Below are 9,685 nucleotides of genomic sequence, written 5' to 3'. Positions count from 1 at the left end.
AAAATAAATAGAAATGTCCTCAGAAAACATAAAGCACATGGCATTTCCTTCTTTTAATTATTTTATTGGGGGCTCTTAAAACTCTTATTACAATCCATACATCAACTCTATCAGGCTTATTTGTTCAGATGTTGCCATCATTCTTTTCTAGACAATTACTTTCTACTGAGCCCTTGGTATCAGCTCCCCTCCCCACTCCCATGCATTCCCACTTTCTTTTTTTTTCTTTTAAAATCATTTTATTGGGGGCTCTTACAACTCTTTTATTTTGGTGGGAGGGCTCTTACAACTCTTATCACAATCCCTCCATCCTTTGTGTCAAGCACATTTGTACATGTGTTGTCATCATCATTCCCCAAACATTTTCTTTCTACTTGAGCCCTTGGTATCAGCTCCTCATTTTTCTCCTCCCTCCCCATCCTCCCTTGATAATTATCATGAACCCTTGATAATTTATAAATTATTATTATTTTTTCATGTCCTACACTGTCCAATGTCTCCCTTCACCCACTTTTCTATTATCTGTCCCCCAGGGAAGGGACTATAGGTAGACCTTTATGATCAGTTCCCCCTTTCTACCCCTCCTTCCCCTCCTGGTATTGCTACTCTCATTATTCATCCTGAGGGGCTTAACTGTCTTGAATTCCCTGTGTTTCCAGTTATTATCTGTACCAGTATCCAGCCTCTGGTCTAGCCAGGTTTGTAAGGTTGAACTGGAATCATGATAATGAGGGGTGGGAATGGGGGTGGTGGATGCTGTTGGAGGAAGCATTAAAGAACTAGAAGAAAGTTGTATGTTTCATTGTTGCTATACTGCACCCTGACTGCACCCTCATCTCCTCCCACAGCCCTTCTGTTAGGGGATGTCCTGTTGCCTACAGATGGGCTTTGGGTTTCCACTCTGCGCATTCCCTCATTCACATTGATTTGATTTTTTTCTTCTTTGATTCCTGATACCTGATCTTATGGACACCTCATGATCACACAAACCGGTGTGATTGTTCTAAATGGGTTTTGGTGCTTCTCAGTTGGATGTCCACTTGTTTATCTTCAAGTCTTTAAGGCCCCTGATATTACATCTTTTGATAGCTGGGCACCATCAGGTTTCTTCACCACATTTGCTTACGAGTCCACTTTGTCTTCTGCGATTTTGTCGGGAAGGAGAGCATCATGGAATGCCAGGTTAATAGAACAAAGTGTTCTTGTGTTGAGGGAGTCCTTGAGTAGAGATCCAATGTCCATCTACTACCTTAATACTAACCCTATAAATATATGCACATAGATCCATTCCCCATCCTCATATATAAATATATTTACACAATACATGCCTGTATTTAGACCACTATAAATGCCCTTTGCCTCCTAGTTCCTTCCTCTATTTCCTTTTACTTTTCTCTTGCCCCACTATCATGCTCAGCCTTCATTTGGGTTTCAGTAATTTCTGTCAGTTACATTTCTCTTGATCAAGCTCTACCAGGCCTTCTACACCCTCCTCACCATCAATCTGGATCACTTGTTGTACCCTTGTCCTTGGGGTTGTTGACATATTCCCTTCCTTTCCCCGCCTCCCCCTCTCCCAAGTCCCCTGGGAACCATCGGTCCAGTTGTTTTCTCCTCCAGATTGTTTATCCCACCAATCTTATCTAGATAGATCTGCAGAGAATAATATGCACAAAAAACAAGGCAGAGCTAAACAAAGCAACAAAAGAAAAAAACAACAAAGAACCAAGAACACAAAATAGAAAAGCCTGTAAATAGTTCAGGGTTTGTTTGTTAACCCTTAGGAGTGTTTTCTGGTCCAGTCTGATGGGGTGCCATGCCCTGGCCCCACAGTCTACTTTTCGTATTCCCTGGGGACTTTGTTGCTCTGTTCCCCTTGCTGCTCTGTTGCACACCCTAAGTGTTTCGCCTCAGTGTGGTGGGGTCATATTGGGTACAATTCCCACAGTGTGTCTCCAGTGTTGTCCCAGTAGTGCTATGGGTCAGTGAGGGATGTCATGTCTCATAGTGTTGCTGGCCCAATGGTCCTCTCTGTGCATTGGCTGCTCTGAGCAGGAATATCATCCTCAGGGCTTGGTGGGCCAAGATGTGTTCCACTCTCTCTTTCTCTCCCTTCATTTACTCCTGTGTACTCTGATCAGGCATGTCCCTCTCCATGAGGAATAGTATCAGTGCTGTGCTCTGAAGTGAATTCTTCTGCAGGGAGGGGTACTGTCCACATTTTTGGGATTAGGGCCAGCCTCTTAGAACTCTCTATTGTTTCCCTGTTTCATGCCATTATGTTGCATTTATGTCTTGGAGCACCTGATTGAAGTCTGGTCCCTCTTTCCCTGTGGAAATATAAATGATACCCTCCCCTTGGGTGGGTTAGTTTCCTGTTCCCCTGCCACCCATGTCTTTTCCTTCCCACCCCCTCCTTTTTAGTTGGCTACCATATGTATCCCTGGATTTGGTCTGGCCCCTGCCATACTACCTGGACCTCACCCAGGAATGTTTGTATACATTAGCTTTTTCCCTATGCCCCTTTTGCATTTTTAAGCTTACCTCAGAGGACTCATGTTTTACTTGTCCTTTTGTACTTGACTTAATTCACTTAGCATAATTTCCTCCAGTTATTCCCATGTGGCAATGTGCTTCATGAATTCATCACTGCATTTTAACCATGCGTAGTACTCCATTGTATATATGCACCACAGTTTTTTAATCCATTTGTCTGCTGATGGATTGTTGTTTCCAACTCATTGTAATTATGAACTGTGCCATGATGAACATTGCAGTACAGATCTCTGGCCATGGTTTGTTTCTTGACTCTTCTGGATATATGCCCAGTAGGGGGATTGCTGGGTCATATGGTAGCTCAATTTCCATCTGTTTTAGATGTCATCAAATCAATTTCCATAGTGGCTCTACATAATTACAATTAAACCAGCAGTGGATGAGAGTTCTGATCTCAGCACAGCCCCTCCAACAATTGTTGCTTTCTGAGTTTTTGAATTGGGCTATCTTTGATAGCATTAGGTGTTATCTTATTGTTGTTTTAATTTGCATTTCTTTTATGGGTAATGATTGGGAACATTTTCTCATATGTTTATTGGTTATTAATTTCTGCCCTTGTGAAACTTCTGTTCAGGTCCTTTGCCCACCTCCTCGGTGGACGATTAGTTTTTTTTTCTTTTTGGAAACCAACAGAATTTAGTGATAAGGCCTTTGTCTGATGTGTCATTGCTAAAGATGTTTTCCCAGTTTGTGGGCTCTCTTATTACTCTCTTTGTAAATTCTTTCAGTGTACACAGGTGTTTTATCTTCAGTATATCCCACTTGTCAATTTGTGACTCATCTGTATTTGTGTCCTTCCCTATTTCTGATAGCCTATGTATTCCCTGCGCCAAAGTTCTCAGGTGTGTCCCAATTTCCTCATTGATGGCCCAAATAGTTTGGGGTTTTACCTCGAGGTCTGTGATCCACCTTGAGTTTATTCTTGTGCATGGAGTGGGATAAGGACCTTGCTTCATTTTTCTGCAGGTAGATATCCACTTTTTTCCAGCACCACTTGTTGAAGAGGGCATCTGCTTCCCATTTGATATTTTTGGGGCCCTTATCAAAGATCAGTTGCCTGCATGCTGATGACTCTATTTCTGGGTTTTCAGTTATTTTCCATTGGTCTGAATATCTGTCATTTTACCAATACCATGCGGTTTGGACAACTGTGGCTGCATAATATGTGCTAAAGTCAGGTAAAGCAAGCCCTCCCACTCTGTCCTTCTTCTTGAGGAGTTTTCTGCTAATTCTGGCCTTCTTCCCTCTCCATATGAAGTTGGTAATCAGTTTTCCATTTTTTAAAGAAAGATGATGGTAATTGTATTAGGATTGCAGTAAACTTATATAGTACCTTGGGAAGAACTGACATCTTTATTATATTGAGTCTTCCAATCCAAGAGCATGGGGTATTCTTCCATTTGTTGAGGTCACTTTTGGTCTTGTAATAGTGTTCTGTAATTTTCTTCATACAAATATTTTGCTCTTTTCGTCAGGTATATCCCTAGATAATTTCAATTTGTGCTTGGGTATTGTGAAGGGTACCGCTTTTTTGATCTCCTCTTCTGTGGTCTTGTCCAATGTGTATAGCACACATGGCATTTCTAAAACAGTAATGAAGGTATAACATGGAAAGTGGACATGGGAACCCAAGGTCCTGAGAACTGAAAACAAGGTAGGAGAAATACAAGAGTCACAGATCCTTTGGAAGAAGAGGCAAGGGACTCAACACACACAAATCATCTCTGAATACACAGCAAGGAGAAAGGGGAGGGGTGAAAACAAGAACAGCACTGAGAGGAAATCCAGAGGACCAATCTAGAAGGTTACAATATGCATTTTAAAGGCAGCACCAAAGAAGATTAGAAAACCAAGGAGAAACTTTGACTATAGAAATAATACAAGCAGAATCCCTACAGCTGAATTTTAGAATAGGACCCACGAAGTGTCCAGCAGGAAAATGAAGAAAGGACACAACATCTCCTTTGAAAATGTAAGAATCCTGGGAAGAGTGAAGGGTGGGGAAGGCAAAAATCAGAGAGGTGGCAAAGGTGTGAGATTTATACATGATCTACAGACACTCAGAGATTAGAATGTCATTGGGTGCTTGTGGTAGTTACATAATCTGGTGTCAACTTGTGAAGGGGTGGGTGGAGTCTAGCCTGTCAACCAGGTCACAGCTTGATGACCTCCTTTGGAGGTGCCACAGAGATAGATAGCTCACTGGAGACCAGATACACTCACTCCTTGTGAAGCATTCCTTACTACAAGCTGCATGGAGCTACACTGATGTAGCCACAGCCATGGAACTGGGGGAGGGACGTGGAGACCACGCCAGTGCTGAGATGCTTCTACTGCCACTGGATTGACAAGACTTTCCACCCACTGGCCTGTGATCTTCCTGCATTCAGCATCGTTGCATGTGTTGTGTGAGTCTGAAGAGGAATCTATAGATTGGTGTTAGACATATGGGCTGATCTCAGACTTATGGACTTGATCTGGACTCGGCTGGGATATTTTCTCAATATTCAATTACTCTTGTGTATAAAGCTCTTTCTTATGCACGTATGAGTGTCTATGAATTTGTTTCTCTAGTCAATCCGGAATAACACAGTGCTCAATTCAAACAACCAGACAAAGCTCATTGCTATCCAGTTGATTCCAGCTCATAGAGACCCTAAAGGCCAGCACTATCTATGCCTGCGGGTTTCTGAGACTGTAACTCTGTATAGGAGTAGAAAGCTCCTTATTTCTCCTGTGGAATGGAGTCTCAGTACCAGCAATGGTCAACAAACAAACTACTTATAGGATTTTCTTTCTTTCTTTTGTCCTTGGTTTTTGTTGTTGTTTGTTTTTTGTTTCCTTCTGTTGTTTGGTTTTTGCTCTGTCTTGTTTTACTGTTTATTATTGTCTCTGCATGTCTATCTAGATAAGACAGGTGGGATAAATAACCCATAGGATAAAAGAGCAGGACTAACGGTTCTAAGGGGGACACAGGAGAGGGATAGGTGGGGGAAAGGAAAAGGGATGTCAACAAACTCAGGGACAAGGGAAGAACAAGTGACCTAAAATTTATGGTGAGGAGGGCATAGGATGCCTGGGGGGGCTTGATCAATGGCGGTAACTACTGAAATCCAAATAAAGGCCAAACATGATAGTGGGACAAGAGGAAAGCAAAAAGAAATACATGAGAGTAATAGGAGGCAAAGGGAATTTATAGAGGTCTAAATACAAGCATGTACATATGTAAATATATTTATATATGACAATGGGGGTATAGATCTATGTACATATATGTATATATTTATCAAGGTAGCAGACGGACATTGGGCCTCTACTCAAGTACTCCCTCAATGCAAGAACAATTTGTTCTAATAACCTGGCATTCTGTGATGCTCACCTTCCTGACACAATTGCTGAAGACAAAACGGGTGCATGCCAAATGTGGTGAAGAAAGCTGATGGTGTCCAGCCATCAAAAGACATAGCCTCTAGGGTCTTAAAGACTTGAAGATAAACGAGTGGCCATCTAACTGAGAAGCAACAAAGTCCACATGGTGGAAGCGCACCAGCCTGTGTGATCACGAGGTATCGATGGGATCAGGTATCAGGCATCAAAGACCCACAACCAAACATCATATCAATGTGAATGAGAGGGAGTGCAGAGTGGAGACCTAATGACCATCTGTAGACAATTGGACATCCCCTTATATAAGGTCACAAGGAAGAGACGAGCCAGTCAGGGTGCAGTATAGCACTGATGAAACATACAACTTTCCTCTAGTTCTTTGATGCTTCCTCCTCCCACTATCATGACCCCAATCTTATCTGTCAAATCTGGCTAGACCAGAGCATGTACTCAGGTACAGAGCAGAGCTGGAAACACAGGGAATCCAGAACAGATAAACCCCTCAGGACCAAAAATGAGAGTAGCTATATCAAGAGGATAAGGGGAAGGTGGCAGGAGAATAGGGAAACTGATCACAATGATCTACATATGACCCTCTCCCAGGGGGACGGACAACAGAGAAGTGGGTGAAGGGAGACAGAGGTTGGTGTAAGAGACATGAAAAAAAACACAATAATTTATAGATTATCAGGGGTTCATAAGGGAGGGAGGGTCGAGGTGGAAGAAAAATTAGCTGATACCAAGGGCTCAAGTAGAACCAAAATGTTTTGAAAATGAAGATGGTAACAAGTGTACAAATGTGCTTGACACAATGGATGAATAGATAGATTGTGATAAGAGCTGTTCAAGGCCCAAATAAAATGATTGGGGAAAAAATAATATCAGAGTCCGCAAAACTCTACAGAAAAATTATTTCCATTGTGAAATCTTAGACTTATTCAACTGTGAAAGCAAGGAAGAGACATAAAAGCAGGACTAGCGTGCATCCCGTTTTCAGGAATTCAGTGTCGGCGTGTCGAATAAAACAGGAGAGAACACCAAGGCAGGGCCCAGGAAACATGGACTGAACACAAGCATGCAGGATGGGAATCCCCAGGAGGGTGGTGACAGGAGAACCCCGGACTCAGGTAGGCAGTTGGGCCAGACAGCAACTGTCCAGGTGGGCCCAGAAGAGGCATCCTAGAGAGTTGTCTCCACGAAAAGATGAACCCAACAAATTACCTAATGCATTTGAGCATTCCAGGATGCAGTCGTGGTGCTATTTCTGCCAGCTGCCTCGAGGAGGCTCAGCTTCCTGGCAACCCCAATTAGAGATTGAAAGGCTGCGCCATCCTGTACCATCGCCGCACTCTCTGGCCTGCGTGAACCCATTGCTGAGGCGATGTGCCAGTCACCGCAGGGAGGAACCAACCGCAGGGAGGTTCCTCCTTTGGGGGAACCAACCACAATGTCCTTTCCTAGCTCTCATCCTTGCCAAGTGAAGTCTCCGAAGCACAGGAGCCTAAGTCTCACTTCTGAGGAGATTCACTGTTGTATTTCTTCGAAGGCTGATTTGTCCATTGTTCCAACACGCCGAGGCAGGATTACAAAGAGAACACCGAGCGTACAGAAAAGAAAGTATGACAATCCTGAACAGAGCATCTGTCTTATTTATTTGATTTACAGTAATAAATAGATCGTGCGATAAAACCTGGGAAAACCAGACCCTGTGTAAAGTGGAGACCTGACAGAAAAGCAACACTTACCTATTTTCCACTAGAAGAGAATGTTGGAAAGTGTAAGACGGCACCCTAGCCGATGAAGAAAATGAGGAAGACCTGGGAACGCAAGGCAACCCTGCTGAGCACTAGTTCTCACAGGCGGAGTGGCAGGGAGTGCAGAGAGCAGCTAGTACAAAAGCTAGGGTAGAACCTCATTAGACAGTGTTTGTTAAAACAGAGGGTTATACAAGAACTAAATGCTCACCTTTCCAGGGAGCCTGTCCAGGGACAATATCTAGACCTTGAACATCAAGAAGCATATTGTTTAAAATTGTGGTGCACGGCATCAGAAGAAAGAGGCCATTGAAATGTATCTCCCCTAGGAAGCAGAAATCTACCATAGCAAGGGGAGATGAATCCAAGTATTAAGTTTAATAACAAATTTCACACGGCTAGAGCTGAGGTCCTTGTGGGTAGAGGGGTGAGGTCCTGGAATCAAATTAGAATTTGTGTGTGTGTGTGTGTGTGTGTGTGTGTGTGTTGGTTTTTAACAGTCTGCTTCCACTGTATCCGTAAACTTTCAAGAGTTCAAGACTTCAGAGAACTAAGCCAATAGGGGTTCAAAGAGCAGAAATGGGTGGGACCTAGCATATCCGGCTCAGTAACACAGGATGCAGTGAATGAACGCATGCTTTCATTTGCTTTACTCAATTATAGAAGTTATTTTAAAGGTGAGCAGATTTTAACATTGGTGAAGCGGGACACCATTGATAAAACTCATATCCTGGCGAAATAGCCACATGGCAGCCGAAAACCGTATACCCTAGCTTGTCGTGCATTCTTTCCAAAAACCGGGACTTTTTGAAAACGCTGCGGGACGTGGGAAAAATTGTTTAAAATCGGAACTGTCCGGCCAAAAGCGGGACATCTGGTCGCCTCCTCGTGTCGTTGTTTCTCAGTTCGCGTTAACAGAAATACCACAGGTGGGGAGCTTTAATGAATAAAAGTTCATTTTCTTAGGGTTTAGGAGACTCGAATATTTCCCTAGGGAAAGGCTTTCCCTCATGGCTCTGGCACAAGATCCTGGGATCCCGGTCCTTGGCTCCTTGGAGCCACGTGACATCTACCTCCCTGATTTGTGTTTGCAAGCCGCTCTGTGTCTAGTCTGCTCTCTTCATGTCTCAAAAGTCCTTACGTTTGAGACAAACTCGCCGCCATCGAGGCAGTGCAGACGCCTGGTGGTGCCCTGTGTTTCTGAGACTGTAACAGTTCACAGGAGTAGAAAGCCCTGCTTTTCTTCCAGGGACCTGGGGGAGTATCAATGGATAACGTCTATGGCTTCATAAACACAGCAGCTCATTAATACAACACCCATCCTATTGCCTCATGGAATTGCATCCACAGAATGGGAGTTAGGAGCCAACGCATATTTGGGGGAAATGCAGTTCAGTCCCTAACACTGTGTTAACAAAGTTGTATAGTGCCGCGCGCGCACACACACACGTCCCTATCCCGGTCCCACCGTCCTGTCGGCTGACTTCCAGGTTAGCACTTTTCTGGGTACCATTTTTAATCAGCGAACCTCTTCCTTGGAAGACACAGATGCAGCACGCTCTTCCGAGGTGCACTAAGGAAGGATGGTTGGAGCAAACGAGCCAAAGGTCTGGGAACAGCAGAGTGAGGTGAAGAGATGTTTTTGAAGCTTGTTTCATCAAGCGAACACACCCTTCCGACGAAGGCGCCAGAGACGGGGGCGGGGCTGATGTCTTGCACAATCACAACGAAGCGTGATTTCTGTGTCAGCGGGCAGAAAAGGAAGCGGCACATACATTGCTCATGCTCGGGGCTGGCGCACAAAGCGGAGCATCGTTTCCATGGAAACGGGGACACTAGACACGGTCTCTGGAATTGTTCCTGGGGCTTCTGCAACAAATAGAAACATTAGCATGCAGAAGCCTAAAAATAGCCGCCTTCCAGGCAATTCATCAAGGCCACAACTTGGCGGCAACTTGCCTTTGGAACAAATGAGCTGAACAAGACCC

This window comes from Tenrec ecaudatus, chromosome 2, assembly GCF_050624435.1.
Source record: "Tenrec ecaudatus isolate mTenEca1 chromosome 2, mTenEca1.hap1, whole genome shotgun sequence".
In the NCBI taxonomy this organism is placed as follows: domain Eukaryota; kingdom Metazoa; phylum Chordata; class Mammalia; order Afrosoricida; family Tenrecidae; genus Tenrec; species Tenrec ecaudatus.
Note: the sequence above shows the minus strand (reverse complement) of the source record.